Below are 18,423 nucleotides of genomic sequence, written 5' to 3' on the forward strand. Positions count from 1 at the left end.
GCAAAAACCACTACAATATTGTACAATAATTAGCCTCCAACTAATAAAAATAAATGGAAAAAAAATAAAAGTAACTGTAAATTAAAAAAATAAAAATAAATAAATAAATAAAAAACAAAAAGTAAATAAATAAATAAATAACATTTTAAAATAGTAATTAAAAAGAGTGGTAGAGCCTTATAATTCAAACCGGAAAATACGTAAAAACATTTTTGCTTGATGTACTAGAAACCAACTGGTAAATGAGTTTCAATTTACATTCCAGAGTCAATTGATCATCAGTGGCTACCTGGAGCAGTGTGTTGAGAAGGCACATGAGACCAGTTCTGTGATAAGGGACATGTATTAGTAAGGGATGTGAACCTAAGTGGTGGGGTAGGCAGGCATGGTGGCATCATGCATCAGTCTTCCCTACATTATGATAACCTTATTTACCAGTGTCATCAAGTCCTATCCATGATATTGTTTTATGGATGGTAAAAACTTTCTCTGCTTCAGAATGGAAAAGACCATTGCAGACCATACATTTTAGGCACCACACTTTCTATTGAAGCCAGGCCCCTTATGGTTCAACCCTGAACCAGGCATTCAAATGAGCAGAAACCAAACAGTAATTCTGATACTTACAGTCCCATAAATACATTTAAGAATTTTGTAAATATATTGCCAGAAGCAACTCATTAAAATGTTATACTCTTTCGCTTCTGAGACGTCCAGATCCTGAAAACTCACCCTGACACATAATACTTATATAAGTGAGCAACTGTGTGTAAGCACACACAGATATACATGCATACACACACTCAGTTCAGTTCAGTTCAGTCACTCAGTTGTGCTGACTCTTTATGACCCCATGGACTGCAGCATGCCAGGCCTCCCTGTTCATCATCAACTCCTGGAGTTTACTTAAATTCATGTCCATTGAGTTGGTGAGGTCATGCAACCATCTCATCCTCTGTCATCCCCTTCTCCTCCTGCCTTCAATCTTTCCCAGCATCGGGGTCTTTTCAAAGGAGTCAGCTCATTGCATCAGCTGGCCAAAGTATTACAGTTTCAGCTTCAACATCAGTCCTTCCAATGAATATTCAGGACTGGTTTCCTTTAGGATGGACTGGTTGGATCTCCTTGCAGTCCAAGGGACTCTCAAGAGTCTTCTCCAACACCACAGTTCAAAAGCATCAATTCTTTGATGCTCAGCTTTCTTAATAGTCCAACTCTCACATCTATACATGACTACTGGAAAAACCATAGCCTTGACTAGCAAAAACAAGACTGCGAGCTGACTGTGGCTCAGATCATGAACTCCTTGTTGCCAAATTCTGACTGAAACTGAAGAAAGTGGAGAAAACCACTAGACCATTCAGGTATGACCTAAATCAAATCCCTTATGGCTATATAGTAGAACTGAGAAATAGATTTAAGGGACTAGATCTGATAGACAGAGTGCCTGATGAACTATGGATGGAGGTTCGTGACACTGCAAAGGAGACAGGAATCAAGACCATCCCCAAGAAAAAGAAATGCAAAAAAGCAAAATGGCTGTCTGAGGCGGCCTTACAAAGAGCTGTGAAAGGAAAATGAAGGGAAACGAAAAGCAAAGGAGAAAAGGAAAGATATACCCATTTGAATGCAGAATTCCAAAGAATAGCAAGTAAGAATAAGAAAAGCCTTCCTCAGTGATCAATGCAAAGAAATAGAGGAAAACAATAGAATGGGAAAGACTAGAGTTCTCTTCAAGAAAATTAGAGATACCAAGGGAACATTTCATGCAAAGATGGGCTCAATAAGAGACAGAAATGGTAGGGACCCAACAGAAGCAGAAGATATTAAGAAGAAGTGGTAAGAATACACAGAAGAACTATACAAAAAAGATCTTCATGACCCAGATAATCACGATGGTGCGATCACTGACCTAGAGCCAGATATCCTGGAATGTGAAGTCAAGTGGGCCTTAGGAAGTATCACTATGAACAAAGCTAGTGGAGGTGATGGAATTCCAGTTGAGCTATTTCAAATCCTAAAAGATGATGCTGTGAAAGTGCTGCACTCAATATGCCAGCAAATTTGGAAAACTCAGCAGTGGCCACAGGACTGGAAAAGGTCCGTTTTCATTCCAATCCCAAAGAAAGGCAATGCCAAAGAATGCTCAAACTACTACACAATTGCACTCATCTCACACGCTAATAAAGTGATACTTAAAAGTCTCCAAGCCAGGCTTCAGCAATACGTGAACCATGAACTTCCAGATGTTCAAGCTGGTTTTAGAAAAGGCAGAGGAACCAGAGATCAAATTGCCAACATCTGCTGGATCATCAAAAAAGCAAGAGAGTTCCAGAAAAACATCTATTTCTGCTTTATTGACTATGCCAAAGCCTCTGACTGCGTGGATCACAATAAACTGGAAAATTCTGAAAGAGATGGGAATGCCAGACCACCTGACCTGCCTCTTGAGAAACCTGTATGCAGGTCAGGAAGCAACAGTTAGAACTGGACATGGAACAACAGACTGGTTCCAAATAGGAAAAGGAATATGTCAAGGCTGTATATTGTTACCCTGCTTATTTAACTTATATGCAGAGTACATCATGAGAAATGCTGGGCTAGAAGAAGCACAAGCTGGAATCAAGATTGCCAGGAGAAATATCAATAACCTCACATATGCAGATAACACCATTCTTATGGCAGAAAGTGAAGAAGAACTAAAGAGCCTCTTGATGAATGTGAAAGAGGAGGGTGAAATAGTTGGCTTAAAGCTCAACATTCAGAAAACTAAGATCATGGCATCTGGTCCCATCACTTCATGGCAAACAGGTGGGGAAACAGTGGAAACAGTGACTGACTTTATTTTGGGGGCTCCAAAATCACTGCAGATGGTGACTGTAGCCATGAAATTAAAAGACGCTTACTCCTTGGAAGGAAAGTTATGAGCAACCTAGATAGTATATTAAAAAGCAGAGACATTACTTTGCCAACAAAGGTCCGTCTAGTCAAGGCTATGGTTTTTCCAGTGGTCATATATGGATGTGAGACTTGGACTATAAAGAAAGCTGAGTGACAAAGAATTGATTCTTTTGAACTGTGGTGTTGGAGAAGTCTCTTGAGATTCCCTTGGACTGCAAGGAGATCCAACCAGTCCATCCTAAAGGAGATCAGTCCTGGGTGTTCATTGCAAAGACTGATGCTGTAGCTGAAACTCCAATACTTTGGTCCCTTGATGCGAAGAGCTGACTCCTTTGAAAAGACCCTGATGATGGGAAAGATTGAGGGCAGGAGGAGAAGGGGATGACAGCGGATGAGATGGTTTCATGGCATCACCGACTCAATGGACATGTGTTTGGGTGGACTCCGGGAGTTGGTGATAGACAGGGAGGCCTGGCATGCTGCAGTTTATGGGTTCGCAAAGAGTCAGACATGACTGAGCTGAACTGAACTGACTAGTCGGACCTTTGTTGGCAAAGTAATGTCTCTACTTTTTAATATGCTGTCTAGGTTGGTCATAACTTTTCTTCCAAGGAGTAAGCGTCTTTTAATTTCATGGCTGCAGTCACCATCTGCAGTGGTTTTGGAGGTCCCAAAAATAAAGTCAGTCAGTTTCCACTGTTTCCCCATCTATTTGCCATGAAAACACCCTGATGCTGGGGAAGACTGAAGGTGGGAGGAGAAGGGGACTATAGAGGATGAGATGGTTTGATGGCATCACCGACTTAATGGACTTGAGTTTGAGTAAACTCTGGGAGTTGGTGATGGACAGGGAGGCCTGGCCTGCTGCAGTCCATGGTGTCACAAAGAGTCAGACAGGACTGAGCAACTGAGCAGAACTGTTTCCCTGGGCAATCGAATTTGTCTCTGCCCTGACGTATCCTCCAAGGAGTATCTGGCCATGATGTTTTTGTTCTTTGTGTTCAGCTCCCAGTTGTAAAGCCCATAACACAAAGGCTCACAAAACATTAATCTAGCAAAGCAGAGGCCCAGGACAGCCTAAGTGGTATATCACTAGCTAGAATACCCTGAATATCCTTTAGCAGATAGTCAAGAGGAAAGGTTGGAACCATTTCAAGCACTTATGAAACCTTTTCATAGGTTTAACATTTATTAATTTATTTGGTTGCACTGGGTCTTTAGTTGCAGCCTGTGAACTCCTAGTTGCAGCATGTGGGATCCAGTTCCCCAACCAAGAATTGAATCCAGGTCCCCCTCATTAGTAGTATGAAGTCTTAGCCACTGGACTACCAGGAAAGTCTCCCATAGGTTAATCTTATATGTGACATCATGATGTCAAATTTCTGAACTGCACTGTGGCATGGAAGTCTGCATCAGGCAGACATGGGTTGAATCTTACATCATTAACTTTCTACTGAACGACTGTAGACAAAAATATTTAAATTTTTTAAACATGCATTTTTTTCATCTGTGAAAATGATATTATAGTAATTATAATCATATTAAAAAATCAAATGAGCTAATGAACAGAGATCACAGTACTATGCCTGTAGCATGGTAACACTTCTCACTTGTTTCTGGTAACCACTCTCTCGGAACTCACAGATTCCTGCTACGTGTGTGCCTCCACAGGCCATCTTTGCTCCCTAAACTGTCTGTTATCCTGTGAGTGGTCTCTATTAAAATCTTTTCATTTCAAGCATGGAAGGGAAGTTTGCTTCCTGCTAGGAACCTAATTAATACTCCATCTATATGCTGATGACTTCCAAATTTATATCTCTTACCAGACCATTTCCTTGAACTCTAGACTCCTAAATTCACTTTCCTATTTGACAACTGCATGATAAAAAAATTAACATTACCCACAGAGAGGTCTGGACTTTGCAATTAGCTCCTGGGTGGTAATCTCTAAGCCCCAAGAAGAGTATCTTTGTTTACCCAGAGGACTTGGGCCACACAGGATATATAACAATGTAATTAATTTATCTTAAGGCCTTTGGGTCATGCTGCTACATGAGGTATGAGCAAACCCCGAGAAAGACTGGAGACCTACAGGTCAGTCTAGCAGGTGGTCAGCCATGTATACATGACCAAACCCCAGTAAAAACTCTGGACATCAAGTGTGAGCTTTCTTGGTTGGCATTACTCCATGCTTATTACCACTCATTGTTTCCTGGAAAAGTAAGGACTCCCTACAAAACTGTTGTTGGGAGAAGACAACTGGAACCTGAAGGAAGATCTTTCCTGGACTCTGCCCCATTTGCCTCTTCTCTTAGCTGATCTTATTCTGTATCCTTGTCATAAACTGTAATGGCAAACTGTAATGGCACTTGGTATCAGAAGTGAAGATGATCTTGTAGACCCTCAAACTTTGAAACTGATGTTAAAGGTAAGGGTGTTCTTGGAGACTCCTGGAGAAAGCAAAATCTCTACCTTGATGTATAGTGAAGTCACTCAGTCGTGTCTGACTCTTCGCAACCCCATGGACTGTAGCCTACCAGGATCCTCAGTCCATGGGATTCTCCAGGCAAGAATACTAGAGTGGGTTGCCATTTCCTTCTCCAGGGGATCTTCCTGACCCAGTGATCAAACCCAGGTCTCCCACATTGTAGGCAGACGCTTTAGTGTCTGAGCTACCAGGGAAGCCCTTGATGTATAGTAAATACTAAAAAACACTCCAAACTGGTTCTTCATCTCTTCCATCTCCAAAACTGTTCCTCCTTCAGTTGTCTCCACCTATGATGATGGCAACTCTTTATCATTCAAATTACATAGGACAAAAACCTTGATGTTATCTTTAGTCCTTTCTTTCGAGCATACCTCACATCCAATTTATTAGAAATCTTATCAAGTTTACCTTCAAATATATATAAAAAGCTGTTAACTCTTACCATTTCTAATACACTGAATTGAGCAATTGTCTATCAAATGGATTGTTATAAAATAAATGGCACTGCCCTTACATATTTGTATATCTAGGTTTAACCAGTAGTGATTCATACCCTATGGTATGTATTTAATAAATCTGGTGACTGACTTATGAATTTTAGTTAGTATAGAACAATTTTAGTTAGCTAGCATAGCTGTGGATACTATGAGGGTAGATAAGAACAAATACGCTCAGAGGCCATTGAAATTTGAAGTCCTAAGGCTTAATTCAATACATAAAGGATTCTAAAGCATGAGGCACATTTTATCAGTGGCTTGTGACTCTCCAGGCAAGTGAAGGGAAACACTGTACCTCTACACAACCAATCCATCTAGAGAAAATTGTTCCAATAAGAGTAGAGAAAGCACAGTGCAATCCTACTTGGGTCTCAGAGCTATACTCAGAGGTCTCGAGTTCAAAACGGGGGACACAACAGGGTTAATGGGGACAAAGTGGACAGAGAATGCCAGAGCCCCTACCATGTGCTTGAGGCTGGATCTAAGCTGCAAGACAAGCTCCCTCCCACCCACAAGGGCTTCTACCTGGTAACAGCCTAGCTGAGAAAATGGACTGAACTGAGGTGTTACATGTAGTGTATTCCTGCTCCCTGGAAGGTAGGGGCTGCAGCCTATTACTCTTTCAGTTGATGCCAGAATATCTTTTTCCTATTTCTTCTTTTGCTGCTATGAAAAAAAGCAATTAAGTCATTATTAAAAAGCAAGCAGTGCTTTTGACCACATCAAAGCTAAAACCCTTTGGTCTCTAAAGTCTTTGGGTACAAGTTCAATATGTGCAAAGGTCAATTTTCTATTCGGAATGTTCCAGTTTGTGAAAGCCAATAGAATTAATGTTGCATTTTCATTCTTTCTTACTGCTATTAAAATTTGCTTGCACAAATTCATGAGAAAATAAGCACCTTAGAGGCTGATTTCCAGCAACGGTAACTTAAGTGCTGCGCTCACTAGCGGGTACCAGAGTCATGATAACTGGCTTTGTCCTAGGCTCACCGAGCCCTAGATCTATCCTATCATTTAATTTTTCTTTGTCCTCTTCATATACCTGCTGAATGTGGGTCTCTGCCTGGTGTAACAATAGAGGGCAGGTGAAAAGCTGGACAGCTTAGTGAGAAGGCAGTTGTATTTGTCAGGAGTCTTTTGGTAATATATGCAGATCTAATTCACACTACACTGAGCCAAAATGAGACTTAACTGCCTCTATAACTGAAAATAAACTCTGGGCCTGGTTGAGACAGGAATTCTTCATTGCTCAATTCTCTCTTCCTCTATGTTACTTTTGTTACCCCTTGATGTTTTCCCAGTTGATGACACAAATGACCAACAGAATTTCACACTCAAGAAAGAGATCTACCTCAAAAGTTCTATCCAAATCCTACGAAGGATGCTGTCTGGCCTGGGTTGGGGTTATTTGGTGGGAGTAGGAGGGACAAAGGAAGGACATACTACAGGGTTACAGGGAAAGAAAGCCAACCTCGTCTGAACTAGAGACTAGGAAGATGTCCTCAAAGGGATTCTGAAAGAACAACACAAATGAAGGCAACCCAGAAATGTCACAGCAGTGTTTTAGAAATTCTTTAAAAATGATGACTGCACTTTGGTTTGTGACCAGTTTGGTGTTATTTTGATTCAGTGGTTGTTTACAATTAAAAGTCACTTTATAATTTTTTAATCAAACTGGGGCCCTTTTAATCTAAGGGGGTAGTGGTAAGTGCATAGTAATTAGTCCAGGATAATAAGCATTACCCAGGATGTCCCGGGCAAACCAGGAGTTCTGGGCAGTCCTGCTGTTACTTCACAGCATCATTCATCCTTCATCATGATATTTGACTGCCTACTGTCCTGACAATGTTACTGAGCCACCCCTAGAGAGACCGGCTCACCTCATTGTTCATTTCTGATGGCCACATTGCAGGTTCCTTTGTCTCAGGATGATCCTGCTCAGATGTGCACCCTCCTTCTGTCTCTCTACCTGCTCTCTCAGCTTGTGATATCTCAACTTCAGCTCTCCAGACAGTGGCTGATTAGGTAGCCTGCTGTTTTTTTCTAATTCCTATTTGTGTCCAGGTCAGTGCGGTTATAAAGCAGCAAATGGCCCTTCACAGTCTCCTTTTGGCTCTGTCCCAGGATGCTGCTGTTCCTGATTTTATCCTGCCACTTATGCACCAAATATGATTTAAAGTTAACATGATGAAACAGCTTAGGAAACTTTATAAGGTGGGCCTATGACTAACAACAATTACCTGAACTACTGTGTGCTGGTGGGAATGCCAAGTAGAATGTGACTCTGGAGAAGCTCAGGTTTTATCCTTTTGCCCCAGAAAAGAATACCATTAACCACCAATGTCTTCAGCAACTGAACATATATTTTATTCAGCACTGAACACATATTTTATCTTGTGAAAGACTGAAACATGAGAATATGTCAGAAACATGATAGCACTTATTATGTGCTTTGAATTGGCAGAAGTGAAATACCAAACCATATATGGTAGATATTTGCCATCTCAGAGATTATATGATAGTGACTATCATCTGTAGGGTGATAGACGTGCAAATCATTTTTCTACGATGAATTTTGTATAATAACATGACTCTAAAGTATGATGGAAATGGTGGGGATAGAATGTCTAAGGAGGGGTAACCATTTGTTAGGTGGAAAATGATGGATTACTTGTAGGAAGAGGAAGCTGAAGGTAGAAAATTTATGAGAGTATGGGAAGTGTTATGAGAGTATGGGTAGTTCAAAAATCATGAGAGTTATTTGGTGGCTGCTACTAGAAAATTGAGAATGAGCTGTAACACAGTGGGAGGTGAAGCTGAACCAGTAATAGACAAAAACCAGTTATGAAGGGCACCTTATAAGAATGCACTTTCTAAGTGAAGAAACTGCACAGTTGTGAGTATTAAAACAACAACAATTTAGGCTGGCTTAAGCAGAAATCGAGACTGTCTAGAAAAATCTAGGCAGTTTCATGAAACCCCCAGGTGGGAAATCAGTCATTCCTCAGAATCAGAAACAAGTAGAAGCAGGGTTATTAAGACATCATCTCTCACTTCTGTTCTTTTTTGTGTGGGTCTGCTTCATTCTGATCTTTCCAATGAGACCAGCTTTCTCCTCTTCACAGTTTACACAGGAGACATGGCCACACTTCAAATTTACTCCTGAGTTTACTTGTTATACATACAGCAGCTGGCAGAGACCAGCTAATCTCTATTGGTTCCAATTCAAAATTCCTGGAGAGAGGATCTAATTGGCCCAGCTGTGTTACCCCTTGGTCTAATCAACTGTAGCTAGGGGCACTGACTTACCATAAAGATGGAACATGAGCCTTGACTCCACCTCTGAGGATGAAGGAAGCTGGGGGAATCACTATGGAATGAATCACTGAATAAAGTAAGGCAAATTACATGAATAAAATTTGGTGTTAAAACATCACTTTGACTGTCTACACAAGGATGCAATTGTGTGTGATATGCTAGGGGACATCGAAATAGCAAAAGATATTAGTGGAAAGGAAGTTGTTTTATGTTTTGGCCTCTATTAGCACAAATGAGAGAATAGCAGGAGACATTTTCTCTACACTCTCCCCTTTTCCTTGATATTAGTAACATCTTACCATGTATCTGTGCTGCTGCTAAGTCACTTCAGTCGTGTCCGACTCTGTGTGACCCCATAGATGGCAGCCCACCAGGCTCCCCCGTCCCTGGGATTCTCCAGGCAAGAACACTGGAGTGGGTTGCCATTTCCTTCTCCAATGCATGAATGTGAAATGGGAAAGTGAAGTCGCTCAGTCGTGTCCGACTCTTCGCGACCCCATGGACTGCAGCCCACCAGGCTCCTCCATCCATGGGACTCTCCAGGCAAGAGTACTGGAGTGGGGTGCCACCGCCTTCTCCAATGTATCTGTAAGCATTCTCTATTATCCACTTCTCTGGAGACAGAATTTCTCATAACAGTTATTTAACCACATCCTTAATTGAGGCAATATATGTTGAAGTTTTGAAATTGACTTTAGCTCAAAAGACCTTTCGGTTGCTCTGAAACAAATGCCACATTGCTAGCATAATGCACACACATTAATTAAGATCATAAGAGTGAAATATAATCCAATCTTTTAATTTATAACGAAATGTATTTGTCATAGACATGGCAAAACTTGAATTGCATAACCCCAGCATTCTCAAATTACATGAAAAATCATACAGCAATCTGAAGTTTACTTAATATCACTTTGGGATCAGAACAAAAGTAATTGGTCCAGTGAATGCAATAATCATAGATAGTACTATTGCACGCTTGTTTTATCTGTAAGAACTCTGACGAGGTACTGCTGTCAGTCCCAATTTGCAGATGAGATGAAGACACTGATATGTGGGTTATTATGTTCAAATCCATGTCTAATAAGTCACAAAACCAAATTCCAACCTTGGAATCTTTCTTCAAAGTCAGTACTCAAACTTTGCACCCAAAGTTCAAGATGTCACATCTTCTTGGTAGTAAATCAACTAAAAATCTATTTTCCATTAACATTTTTTAGGTGTGTCATCTGCATTTTCCTGGTTTTATCTAAAGAATGCAAATATCTAACTTATCTTCTCTCTGATGGCCATATTCTTTCTTCAGATGTGTCAGGTACCTTCAGACAGGATATAATCAAATCTTGCTACATGGGAGGCATTCTGATTTCTAAGGTGGCTTTGCAAATTTTCATTCTCATTCATTATGTTTTGATTTCATAGTTTTAATTCTCAAAGCATGACTTAATTTCCAGGTGTTTTCAAAGTACTTTACTCCCAATTTAAACAATGATAATGGTACCAAAGAGTTCATCAAATTGTTCTGCAGCTTGAATTTTATTTGCCCATATGAGTTTGACGAGTAAAACTATTCTATTTGCCATTTATTTGAACAAACATAAAATCTGCCTTTGTACTTAAGCATAAATATACTTTAAAATTTCTATACCAAAATATTTTTAGAGTTTAAATTTTATATTTTCTTTCATTTATTATCTTACATGTATATTTTTGCCTCTGATTATCATTTGTCACTTCTATTATTTTTCAAATCCTTCCCACTTTCCCATAAATCATCTAAGAATTTTTCAGTCTTAACATGATGAAGCAGAACTTCACCTCAATAAGATGAAAGACTCTTCTATTTCTTTCTCAAATCATAAGCATATGCATGGCACAGTCTCTCTCATAACTGTTAGTAAGCAGTAGTCCTAGATTGTCATTTCATGTGGAACTCCTAAATAGAGTCTAGTTAATACTCCCACACACACCAAACATACACACACTTGGATATTTATACATTGTTCTTTGCCCCTGTTCCTTATCAGTACAATGCTATCTTGACATCACTACTGATTGCTCCTCTCTTTGCGTCTCTATGGCGCATTGTGATTCATCCTAAACATAAAAAAGAAAATAAAAAAATAAACTGTACATTATCTAGTTTCATGCTTTCACAACTCAGAGGAGTTTTGATCATGATATTTGATAATGTTTATAATCACGTACTATACCCAAATTTAGTTTTTTACTAATTCTTCATAAAATTCCAAGAGGTGCTTTTATCCTCTTTATGCAGGAAAAAGAGGCACAGGGATTTGAGTCAGTTGAAAATGGATTAAACCTAATAAATGACAGAGCTAGAATCTGTACTCAGTATAGCTATATTTTTCTCATGAGCAACTGTTCTTAAGAATAGTTGGTAAAATGAGCTCAATTAGGTTGGGTTGTTCTGTTTCTTTTTGCCAAACCTGTCAAAATATATAGATAATGATTTGCCTTAAGAGGAATATTTAGCCATTTACATGATAGATGGAATAAGTTTCTACCAAAAATTCCTACTCTACCTGAAATTCATGTATCAGACTTTCTGGGAAGAACAGAGACTCTGCAACTCATGTACTCAAATCTAAAATGCTCTTAGCATATGAAATATGAAAATGTATTTGGACCTTTTGGGACAATTGAAGGAAACCTATGAACTTGAGACATAACAGAAGAAATGGACCTTAAGTAAGCACCTTGAAGTCAGAAGTACCCTGAAAACTGTTAACATTTTATTAGAAGTAGGAGTGAAAATCACTGATTTGTCATACAATGTTCCTTAGCCACAATTCTCATACTAATCAAAGGTCAAAGTTAGTGACATACCTGCATGCTAAGTCACTTCAGTCGTGTCCAACTTTTTGCAACCTTATGAACTGTAGCCCACCGGGCTCCTCTGTCCATGGGAATTCCCAAAGCAAGAATACTGGAGTGGGTTGCCATGCCCTCCTCCAGGGGATCTTCCTGACCCAGGGATTGAACCTGGGTCCACTGAATTGCAGGTAGATTCTTTACCATCTGAGCCACCAGGGAAACCCTCAAAATTAGTTACACTAGGACATCCAATCCTCAAACACGTGCCATGTGCAATTCTAATTTCGTGATAAAATTGAAAAGAGCAACAAAATATTTGATGTTAACAGAAGGAAGAGCTGAGAGTAATGCATGTGAGGTGAAGAGTGAAAACTGGGAAAGATTTCAGAGAAGAGGTAAATAGAGAAATGGGTGGGAGCCTGGAATGGCTCAGAAGGTAGAAGTCATGCAGAGCTAAGGTAAGACATGTGGCACAGAGGTCTGTGCGGACCTACAATCTGGCCTCATCCATGAGCTACAGAGACACCTTGGGTATGCAGAAGAGGGGCAAAGTGTAAGCTGGAAATAGCACGGCTGAGGCAATGCAGTAACAGAACAGCTCTACCTCTCAAAGTGAAATCATGAAGTTTGTTTTAAGGTGGATTGGTGCTGGTTTTGAACATATCACAAGGTTGGATGAGGAATAGGAAAGAGAAGAGTGGGGCAGAAGCAGATGCTATGTGATCTTGGTCTCCCAGTCATTCAGGCTCTAGAGGCCTCAGGCCAGCTACCTAACATGTGGAAGTGATCTTTCAGCTGGAGGTACAGAGTAAGGATCAGAGAATAGCAGAAAGAATTAAGCTGGAGGCTAGGACCCCAGTCAAATTAGTTATTCTTGGTAAGCAATCAGTCTTAAATTCCCACAGAAGACTGCAGGAGGGATAGCGATGGGGTTCAGGGTATGTGCAGGGCAGGGGGGGTGGTGCTGGGGAAGGAAACAAATCATGACAAAATGGACAAACATCAGGATCCCCGCTGTACCTTGGAACGGCTGTATATACTAGAGTCTCTATAAGATGCAAAGACCTTGTTTTTCGAGCTGCAAATGAACTATATACCCCCCTTGTATGAGGTCAGGGCTGTTGTTAAGTTACCTGGCTTGGTATTCACAAATTCTGATATATTTAATTGATTCATGGGGCTTCCCAGGTGGCACTAGTGGTATAGAACCCACCTGCCAATGCAGGAGATGCAGGTTCAACCCCTAGGTGGGGAAGATCCCCCGGAGGAGGATCAGAGGTACAGAGTAACCCACTCCAGTATTCTTGGCTGAAGAATCCCATGGGCCGAGGAGCCTAATGAGCTACAGGCCATAGGGTTGCAAAGAGCTGGACATGACTGAGTGACTTAGCAGCAGTGGCAACATTTGACTTTTAGTAAGAACTTATTAAGCAGCTACTACGTAACAGACCCTATCCTAACTGCATAGAACACCATGAAAACCAGGATAGTGGAGACTTCCCAGTTGAATGGGGTGGATGGACAATAACCATCAGTTGAAATGCACCGAGGTCGGTACTACCATAAGGGACAAGCAGGAGGCAGGAAGGATGTTTCAGATGAAATGTTAAAGCAACCATGAGTCAACTAGGCAAAGAGGGGGCTTGGCTCTCAAAGAAGAAAACTATTTCAGGCAGAAAAAACACGGCACAAAGGCACCAGCAACAGCAGGGTGAGTTCAGGGAACTTTGAAGAGTTCGGTTTGTCCGAAATGAAATGAAGCAAGAAGTATGGCTGTGAGAGCATGCAGTGGGGACGCAAGCAGACGCTGTGCTCCCTGCTGGCCAAGGAACTACAACGCAGAAAAGTCATCAACAGATACGTTAGTTAGGAGGCTGAGATATTCGAAGCATGAGGCAGGTGTAATGTTCTGAGTGGTAATCTGGTACTGTAGGTTAAGTTGCTACAGTGCTGTCTGACTCTGTGACACTGTGGATGGTAGCCTGCCAGGCTCCTCTGCCCCTGGGATCCTCCAGGCAAGAATACTGGAGTGGGTTGCCATGCCCTCCTCCAGGGGATCTTCCCAACCCAGGGACTGAATGCACATCACTTATATCCCATGCAGTGGAAGGTAGGTCATGACCACTAGGGTCACCTAATATTAAATAAATCAGAGCTGAGGCAAGCAATGATGATAGGACTCTGGCAGAAGGAATCAGCCATGTAACCTGGAAGTGGTGTCCTTCCACAGGTAGGCTCTGCTTTCACTCTTTAAATCTGCTACAACTTTGAGGCAACTCTTAGCACATTTTTTTGTAGTTTAAAAGAAAACCTGAGAGTGCAGATTCTACTGAAAAGTTATCAGAAAAGACAGCAGAGAGGTTTACATCACAAGACAGGCCACATTCCCCAAATCGCCACGTCTCTCTTCTTGGTTATGTAACACAGAGTCTCTTGCTAAGCATTTTTGGCTCTTCTGTTCATTCACTGACTATTTCTCTCCCTCATCCCCAGGGAAGACATATACTCTATCCTAAGGTTCTCAATCATAAGAACCAGCTGATGCAGGAGAGCTTCACGAAGAGTGTCTTTTCCTTCCACTCACTCACTGTATGGAACCTGGAGGTAGACTACTGTCAGGCAAGGAGTCTCCCCCATTCTGCTGTGTTGTAACTGACCAAAACTCTATTTCATGCCAGCCATTTAAAGAACTGCCTTTCTCAGAATTCAATTTATGATTCCTGGGAGAGCTGTGGGGGAAAAAAAAAAACCTAGATCAAGCCCTGAGCATTTGGAGTGGGAGCACTGATTCCAACACCCTAGACTACCAGAGAACTAACCCTAGGGGTATAAAATACTGAGAACTCACACAAAGGAAACCACTGGAATACAAGAGCCAGCATAACCCAACCAGCAATAGCACCCTGCGCAGGACACATCATCTAAACAACAACCAAAACAAAAATACAAACCCAATCATCAACAGCAAGGATTACCTCTTCACTCAGCCTTGCCCATCAGAGGAAAAACAAACAAACAAACAAGCAAAAACTCAGCACAAATCTCACCCTATAAGAATCTTACCCAAACCACTGGACCAACCTAAGGAGGACAGAAACAAAAAGGAAGTAAGAATTCAACCTTGAAGCCTGGGAAAAGGAGACTTCAAACACAAAAAGTTTAAAAAAAAATAATGGAAAGGCAAAGAAATACTACACAAATGAGGGAACAAACTAGAAACACACAAGTCCAAATAACTGAAGAGGAAATAGGGAAACTACCAGGAAAAGAATTCAGAATAACGATAGCAAATATGATCAAAAACCTTGAAAGTAAAATGGAGAAAATGCAAGAATCAATTAACAAAGGCCTAGATGAATTAAAGAATAAAAATGCAGAGACAAATGCAATTACTGAAACTAAAAATACTCTAGAAGGAATCAATAGTAGAATATCTGAAGCAGAAAAACAAATCAGTGAGCTGGAAGATAAAATAGTGGAAACAACTTCTGCAGAGCAGAATAAAGTAAAAAGAATGAAAACAACTGAGGATAGGCTCAGAGACATCTGGGACAATATCAAACACAACAACATTTGAATTACAGGGGTCCAGAAGAAGAAGAGAAAAAGTAAGGTATGAAAAAAAATTGAAGAGATTATAGTTGAAAATTTCCCCAACGTGGGAAAGGAAATAGTCAATCAAGGCCAAGAGGCACAAAGACTCCCATACAGGATAAACCCAAGGATAAACACACCAAGACACACACTTATCAAACTAACAAAGACTGAACACAAAGAAAGAATATTAAAAGCATCAAAGGAGAAGCAATGAGTAACATAGAAGGGAAACCCCATACGCTTAACAGCTGATCTTTCAATAGAAACTCTGCAGGCCAGAAGGGAATGGCAGGATATATTTAAACTACTGAAAGACAAAAATCCACAACCAAGATAACTGTACTCAGCAAGGATCTCATTAAAAATTGACGGGGAAATAAAAAGCTTTTGAGACAAGCAAAAGTTAAGAGAATTCAGTACCACCAAACCATCCTTACAACAAACGTTAAAGGGACTTATATAGTCAAGAAATACAAAAAAAAAAAGATTGACAAAATCGACCCCAAACAATTAAGAAAATGGCAATAAGAATGTATATATCAATAATTACTTGAAATGCATTAAATGCTCCAACCAAAGGACACAGACTGGTTTAATGGATACAAAAACAAGGCCCATATATCTGCTGTCTACAAGAAACCCATTTCAGACCTAAAGAGACATATAAACTGAAAGTGAGAGGATGGAAAAATGTATTCCACACAAATGGGAAGCAAAAGAAAGCTGGAGTAGCAATCCTCATATCAGACAAAATAGACCTTAAAATAAGTTTACAAGAGATGAAGAAGGACACTACATAATGATCAAGGGATCAATCCAAGAGGAAGACATAACAGTTGTAAATATCTAAGCACCCAACAGAGGAGCACCTCAATACATAAGATAAACACTAACAGACATAAATGGAGAAATTGACAGTAACACCATAATAGTAGGAGACTTCAACACCCACTCACACCAATGGACAGATCATCAAAACAGAAAATTAATAAGGAAACACAAGTCTTAAAAGATACATTAGGTGAGATAGATCTCATTGATATCTTCAGGACATTCCACCCAAATGCAGAAGAATACACCTCTTCTCAAGTCTACATGGAACATTCTTCAGGACAGACCACATCTTGGGTCACAAATCAAACCTCAGTAAATTTAAGAAAATTGAAATCGTATCAAGCATCTTCTCCGACCACAACACTATGAGACTAGATATCAATGACAAGAAAAAAATGGTAATAAACACAACCACATGGAGATTAAACAACACGTTTCTAAATAACCAACAGGTTACTGAAGAAATCCAAAGGGAAATAAAAAAATTTCTAGAAACAAATGACAAGGAAAACACGACAACTCAAAACCTATGGGAGCAGCCAAAGCAGTTCTAAGAGGGAAGTTAATAACAATATGATCCTATCTCAAGAAACAAGAAAAACATCAAAAAGAAAACCTAATTTTACACATAAAGCAACTGGAAGAAGAAGAAGAAGGAAAAAAAATTAGTAGAAGGTAAGAAATCATAAAGATCCAAGCAGAAATAAAGGAAAGAAACAATAGTAAAGATTAATAAAACTAAAAATTGGTTCTTTGAGGAGATAAACAAAATTGACAGGCCTTTAGCCTGTCAAGGCCTTTAGCCTTGACATACTCATCAAGAAAACAACAGAGAAGAATCAAATCAACAAAATTAGAAATGAAAAAGGAGAGGTTACAACAGACAATGCAGAAATACAAAGGATTATGAGACTATTATGAACAACTATATAGCATTAAAATGGGTAACGTGGAAGAAATGGACAGTTTCTTCGAAAAGTTCAATCTTCCAAGACTGGACAAGGAAGAAATAGAAATTATGAGCAATCCAATTACAAGCAATGAAATTGAAGCTCTGATCAAAAATCTCCCAAAAAACAAAAGCCCAGGACCAGATGCCTTCAGAGGAGAATTCTACCAAACATTTAGAGAAGAGCTAATGCCTATCCTTCTAAAACTCTTTCAAAAAATTGCAGAGGAAGGAACACTTCCAAATCCATTCTACCAGGCCACCATCACCCTGATACCAAAACAGACAAATACAACACACAAAAAAGAAAACTATAGGCCAACATCACTGATGAACATAGATGTAAAAATCCTCAATAAAATTTTAGCAAACAGAGTTCAGCAACACATCATAAAGCTCATACACCATGATCAAGTTGGGTTTATTCCAGGGATGCAAGGATTCTTCAATATACACAAATCAATCAATGTGATACACCATATTAACAAACTGAAAGATAAAATCCATATGATAATCTCAATAGATGCAGAAAAAACCTTTGACAAAATTTAGCATCCATTTATGATTAAAACTCTTCAAAAAATGAAGACAGAAGGAACCTACCTCAACATAGTAAAGGCCATATATGATAAGCCTACAGCAAACATTATTTTCAATGGTGAAAAATTGAAAGCATTCCCCCTAAGATCAGGAACAAGACAAGGGTGTCCACTTTCACCACTACTATTCAACATATTTCTGGAAGTCCTAGCTACAGCAATCAGAGAAGAAAAAGAAATAAAAGGAATCCAGATCAGAAAAGAAGATGTACAGCTCTCACTGTTTGCAGATGACATTATACTGTACATAGAAAACCCTAAAGATGGTATCAGAAAATTACTAGAGCTAATCAGTGAATTTAGCAAGGTTGTGGGTGTAAAATCAATACACAGAAATCACTTGCCTTTCCATTTACTAACAATGAAAAATCAGAAAGAGAAATTAAGGAATCAATCCCATTC

At 39.8% G+C, this 18,423-nt stretch overlaps 1 protein-coding gene across 6 annotated transcripts in view; it reads right to left on the reverse strand.

Moving 5' to 3' along the window:
* The window catches only part of GRIK2 (glutamate ionotropic receptor kainate type subunit 2), a 725,919-nt gene that overhangs the window by 386,628 nt on the left and 320,868 nt on the right, over positions 1-18,423 (reverse strand). The window lies entirely within an intron of this gene.

The sequence above is a fragment of the Dama dama genome, chromosome 28 (genome assembly GCF_033118175.1).
Source record: "Dama dama isolate Ldn47 chromosome 28, ASM3311817v1, whole genome shotgun sequence".
Classification (NCBI taxonomy): domain Eukaryota; kingdom Metazoa; phylum Chordata; class Mammalia; order Artiodactyla; family Cervidae; genus Dama; species Dama dama.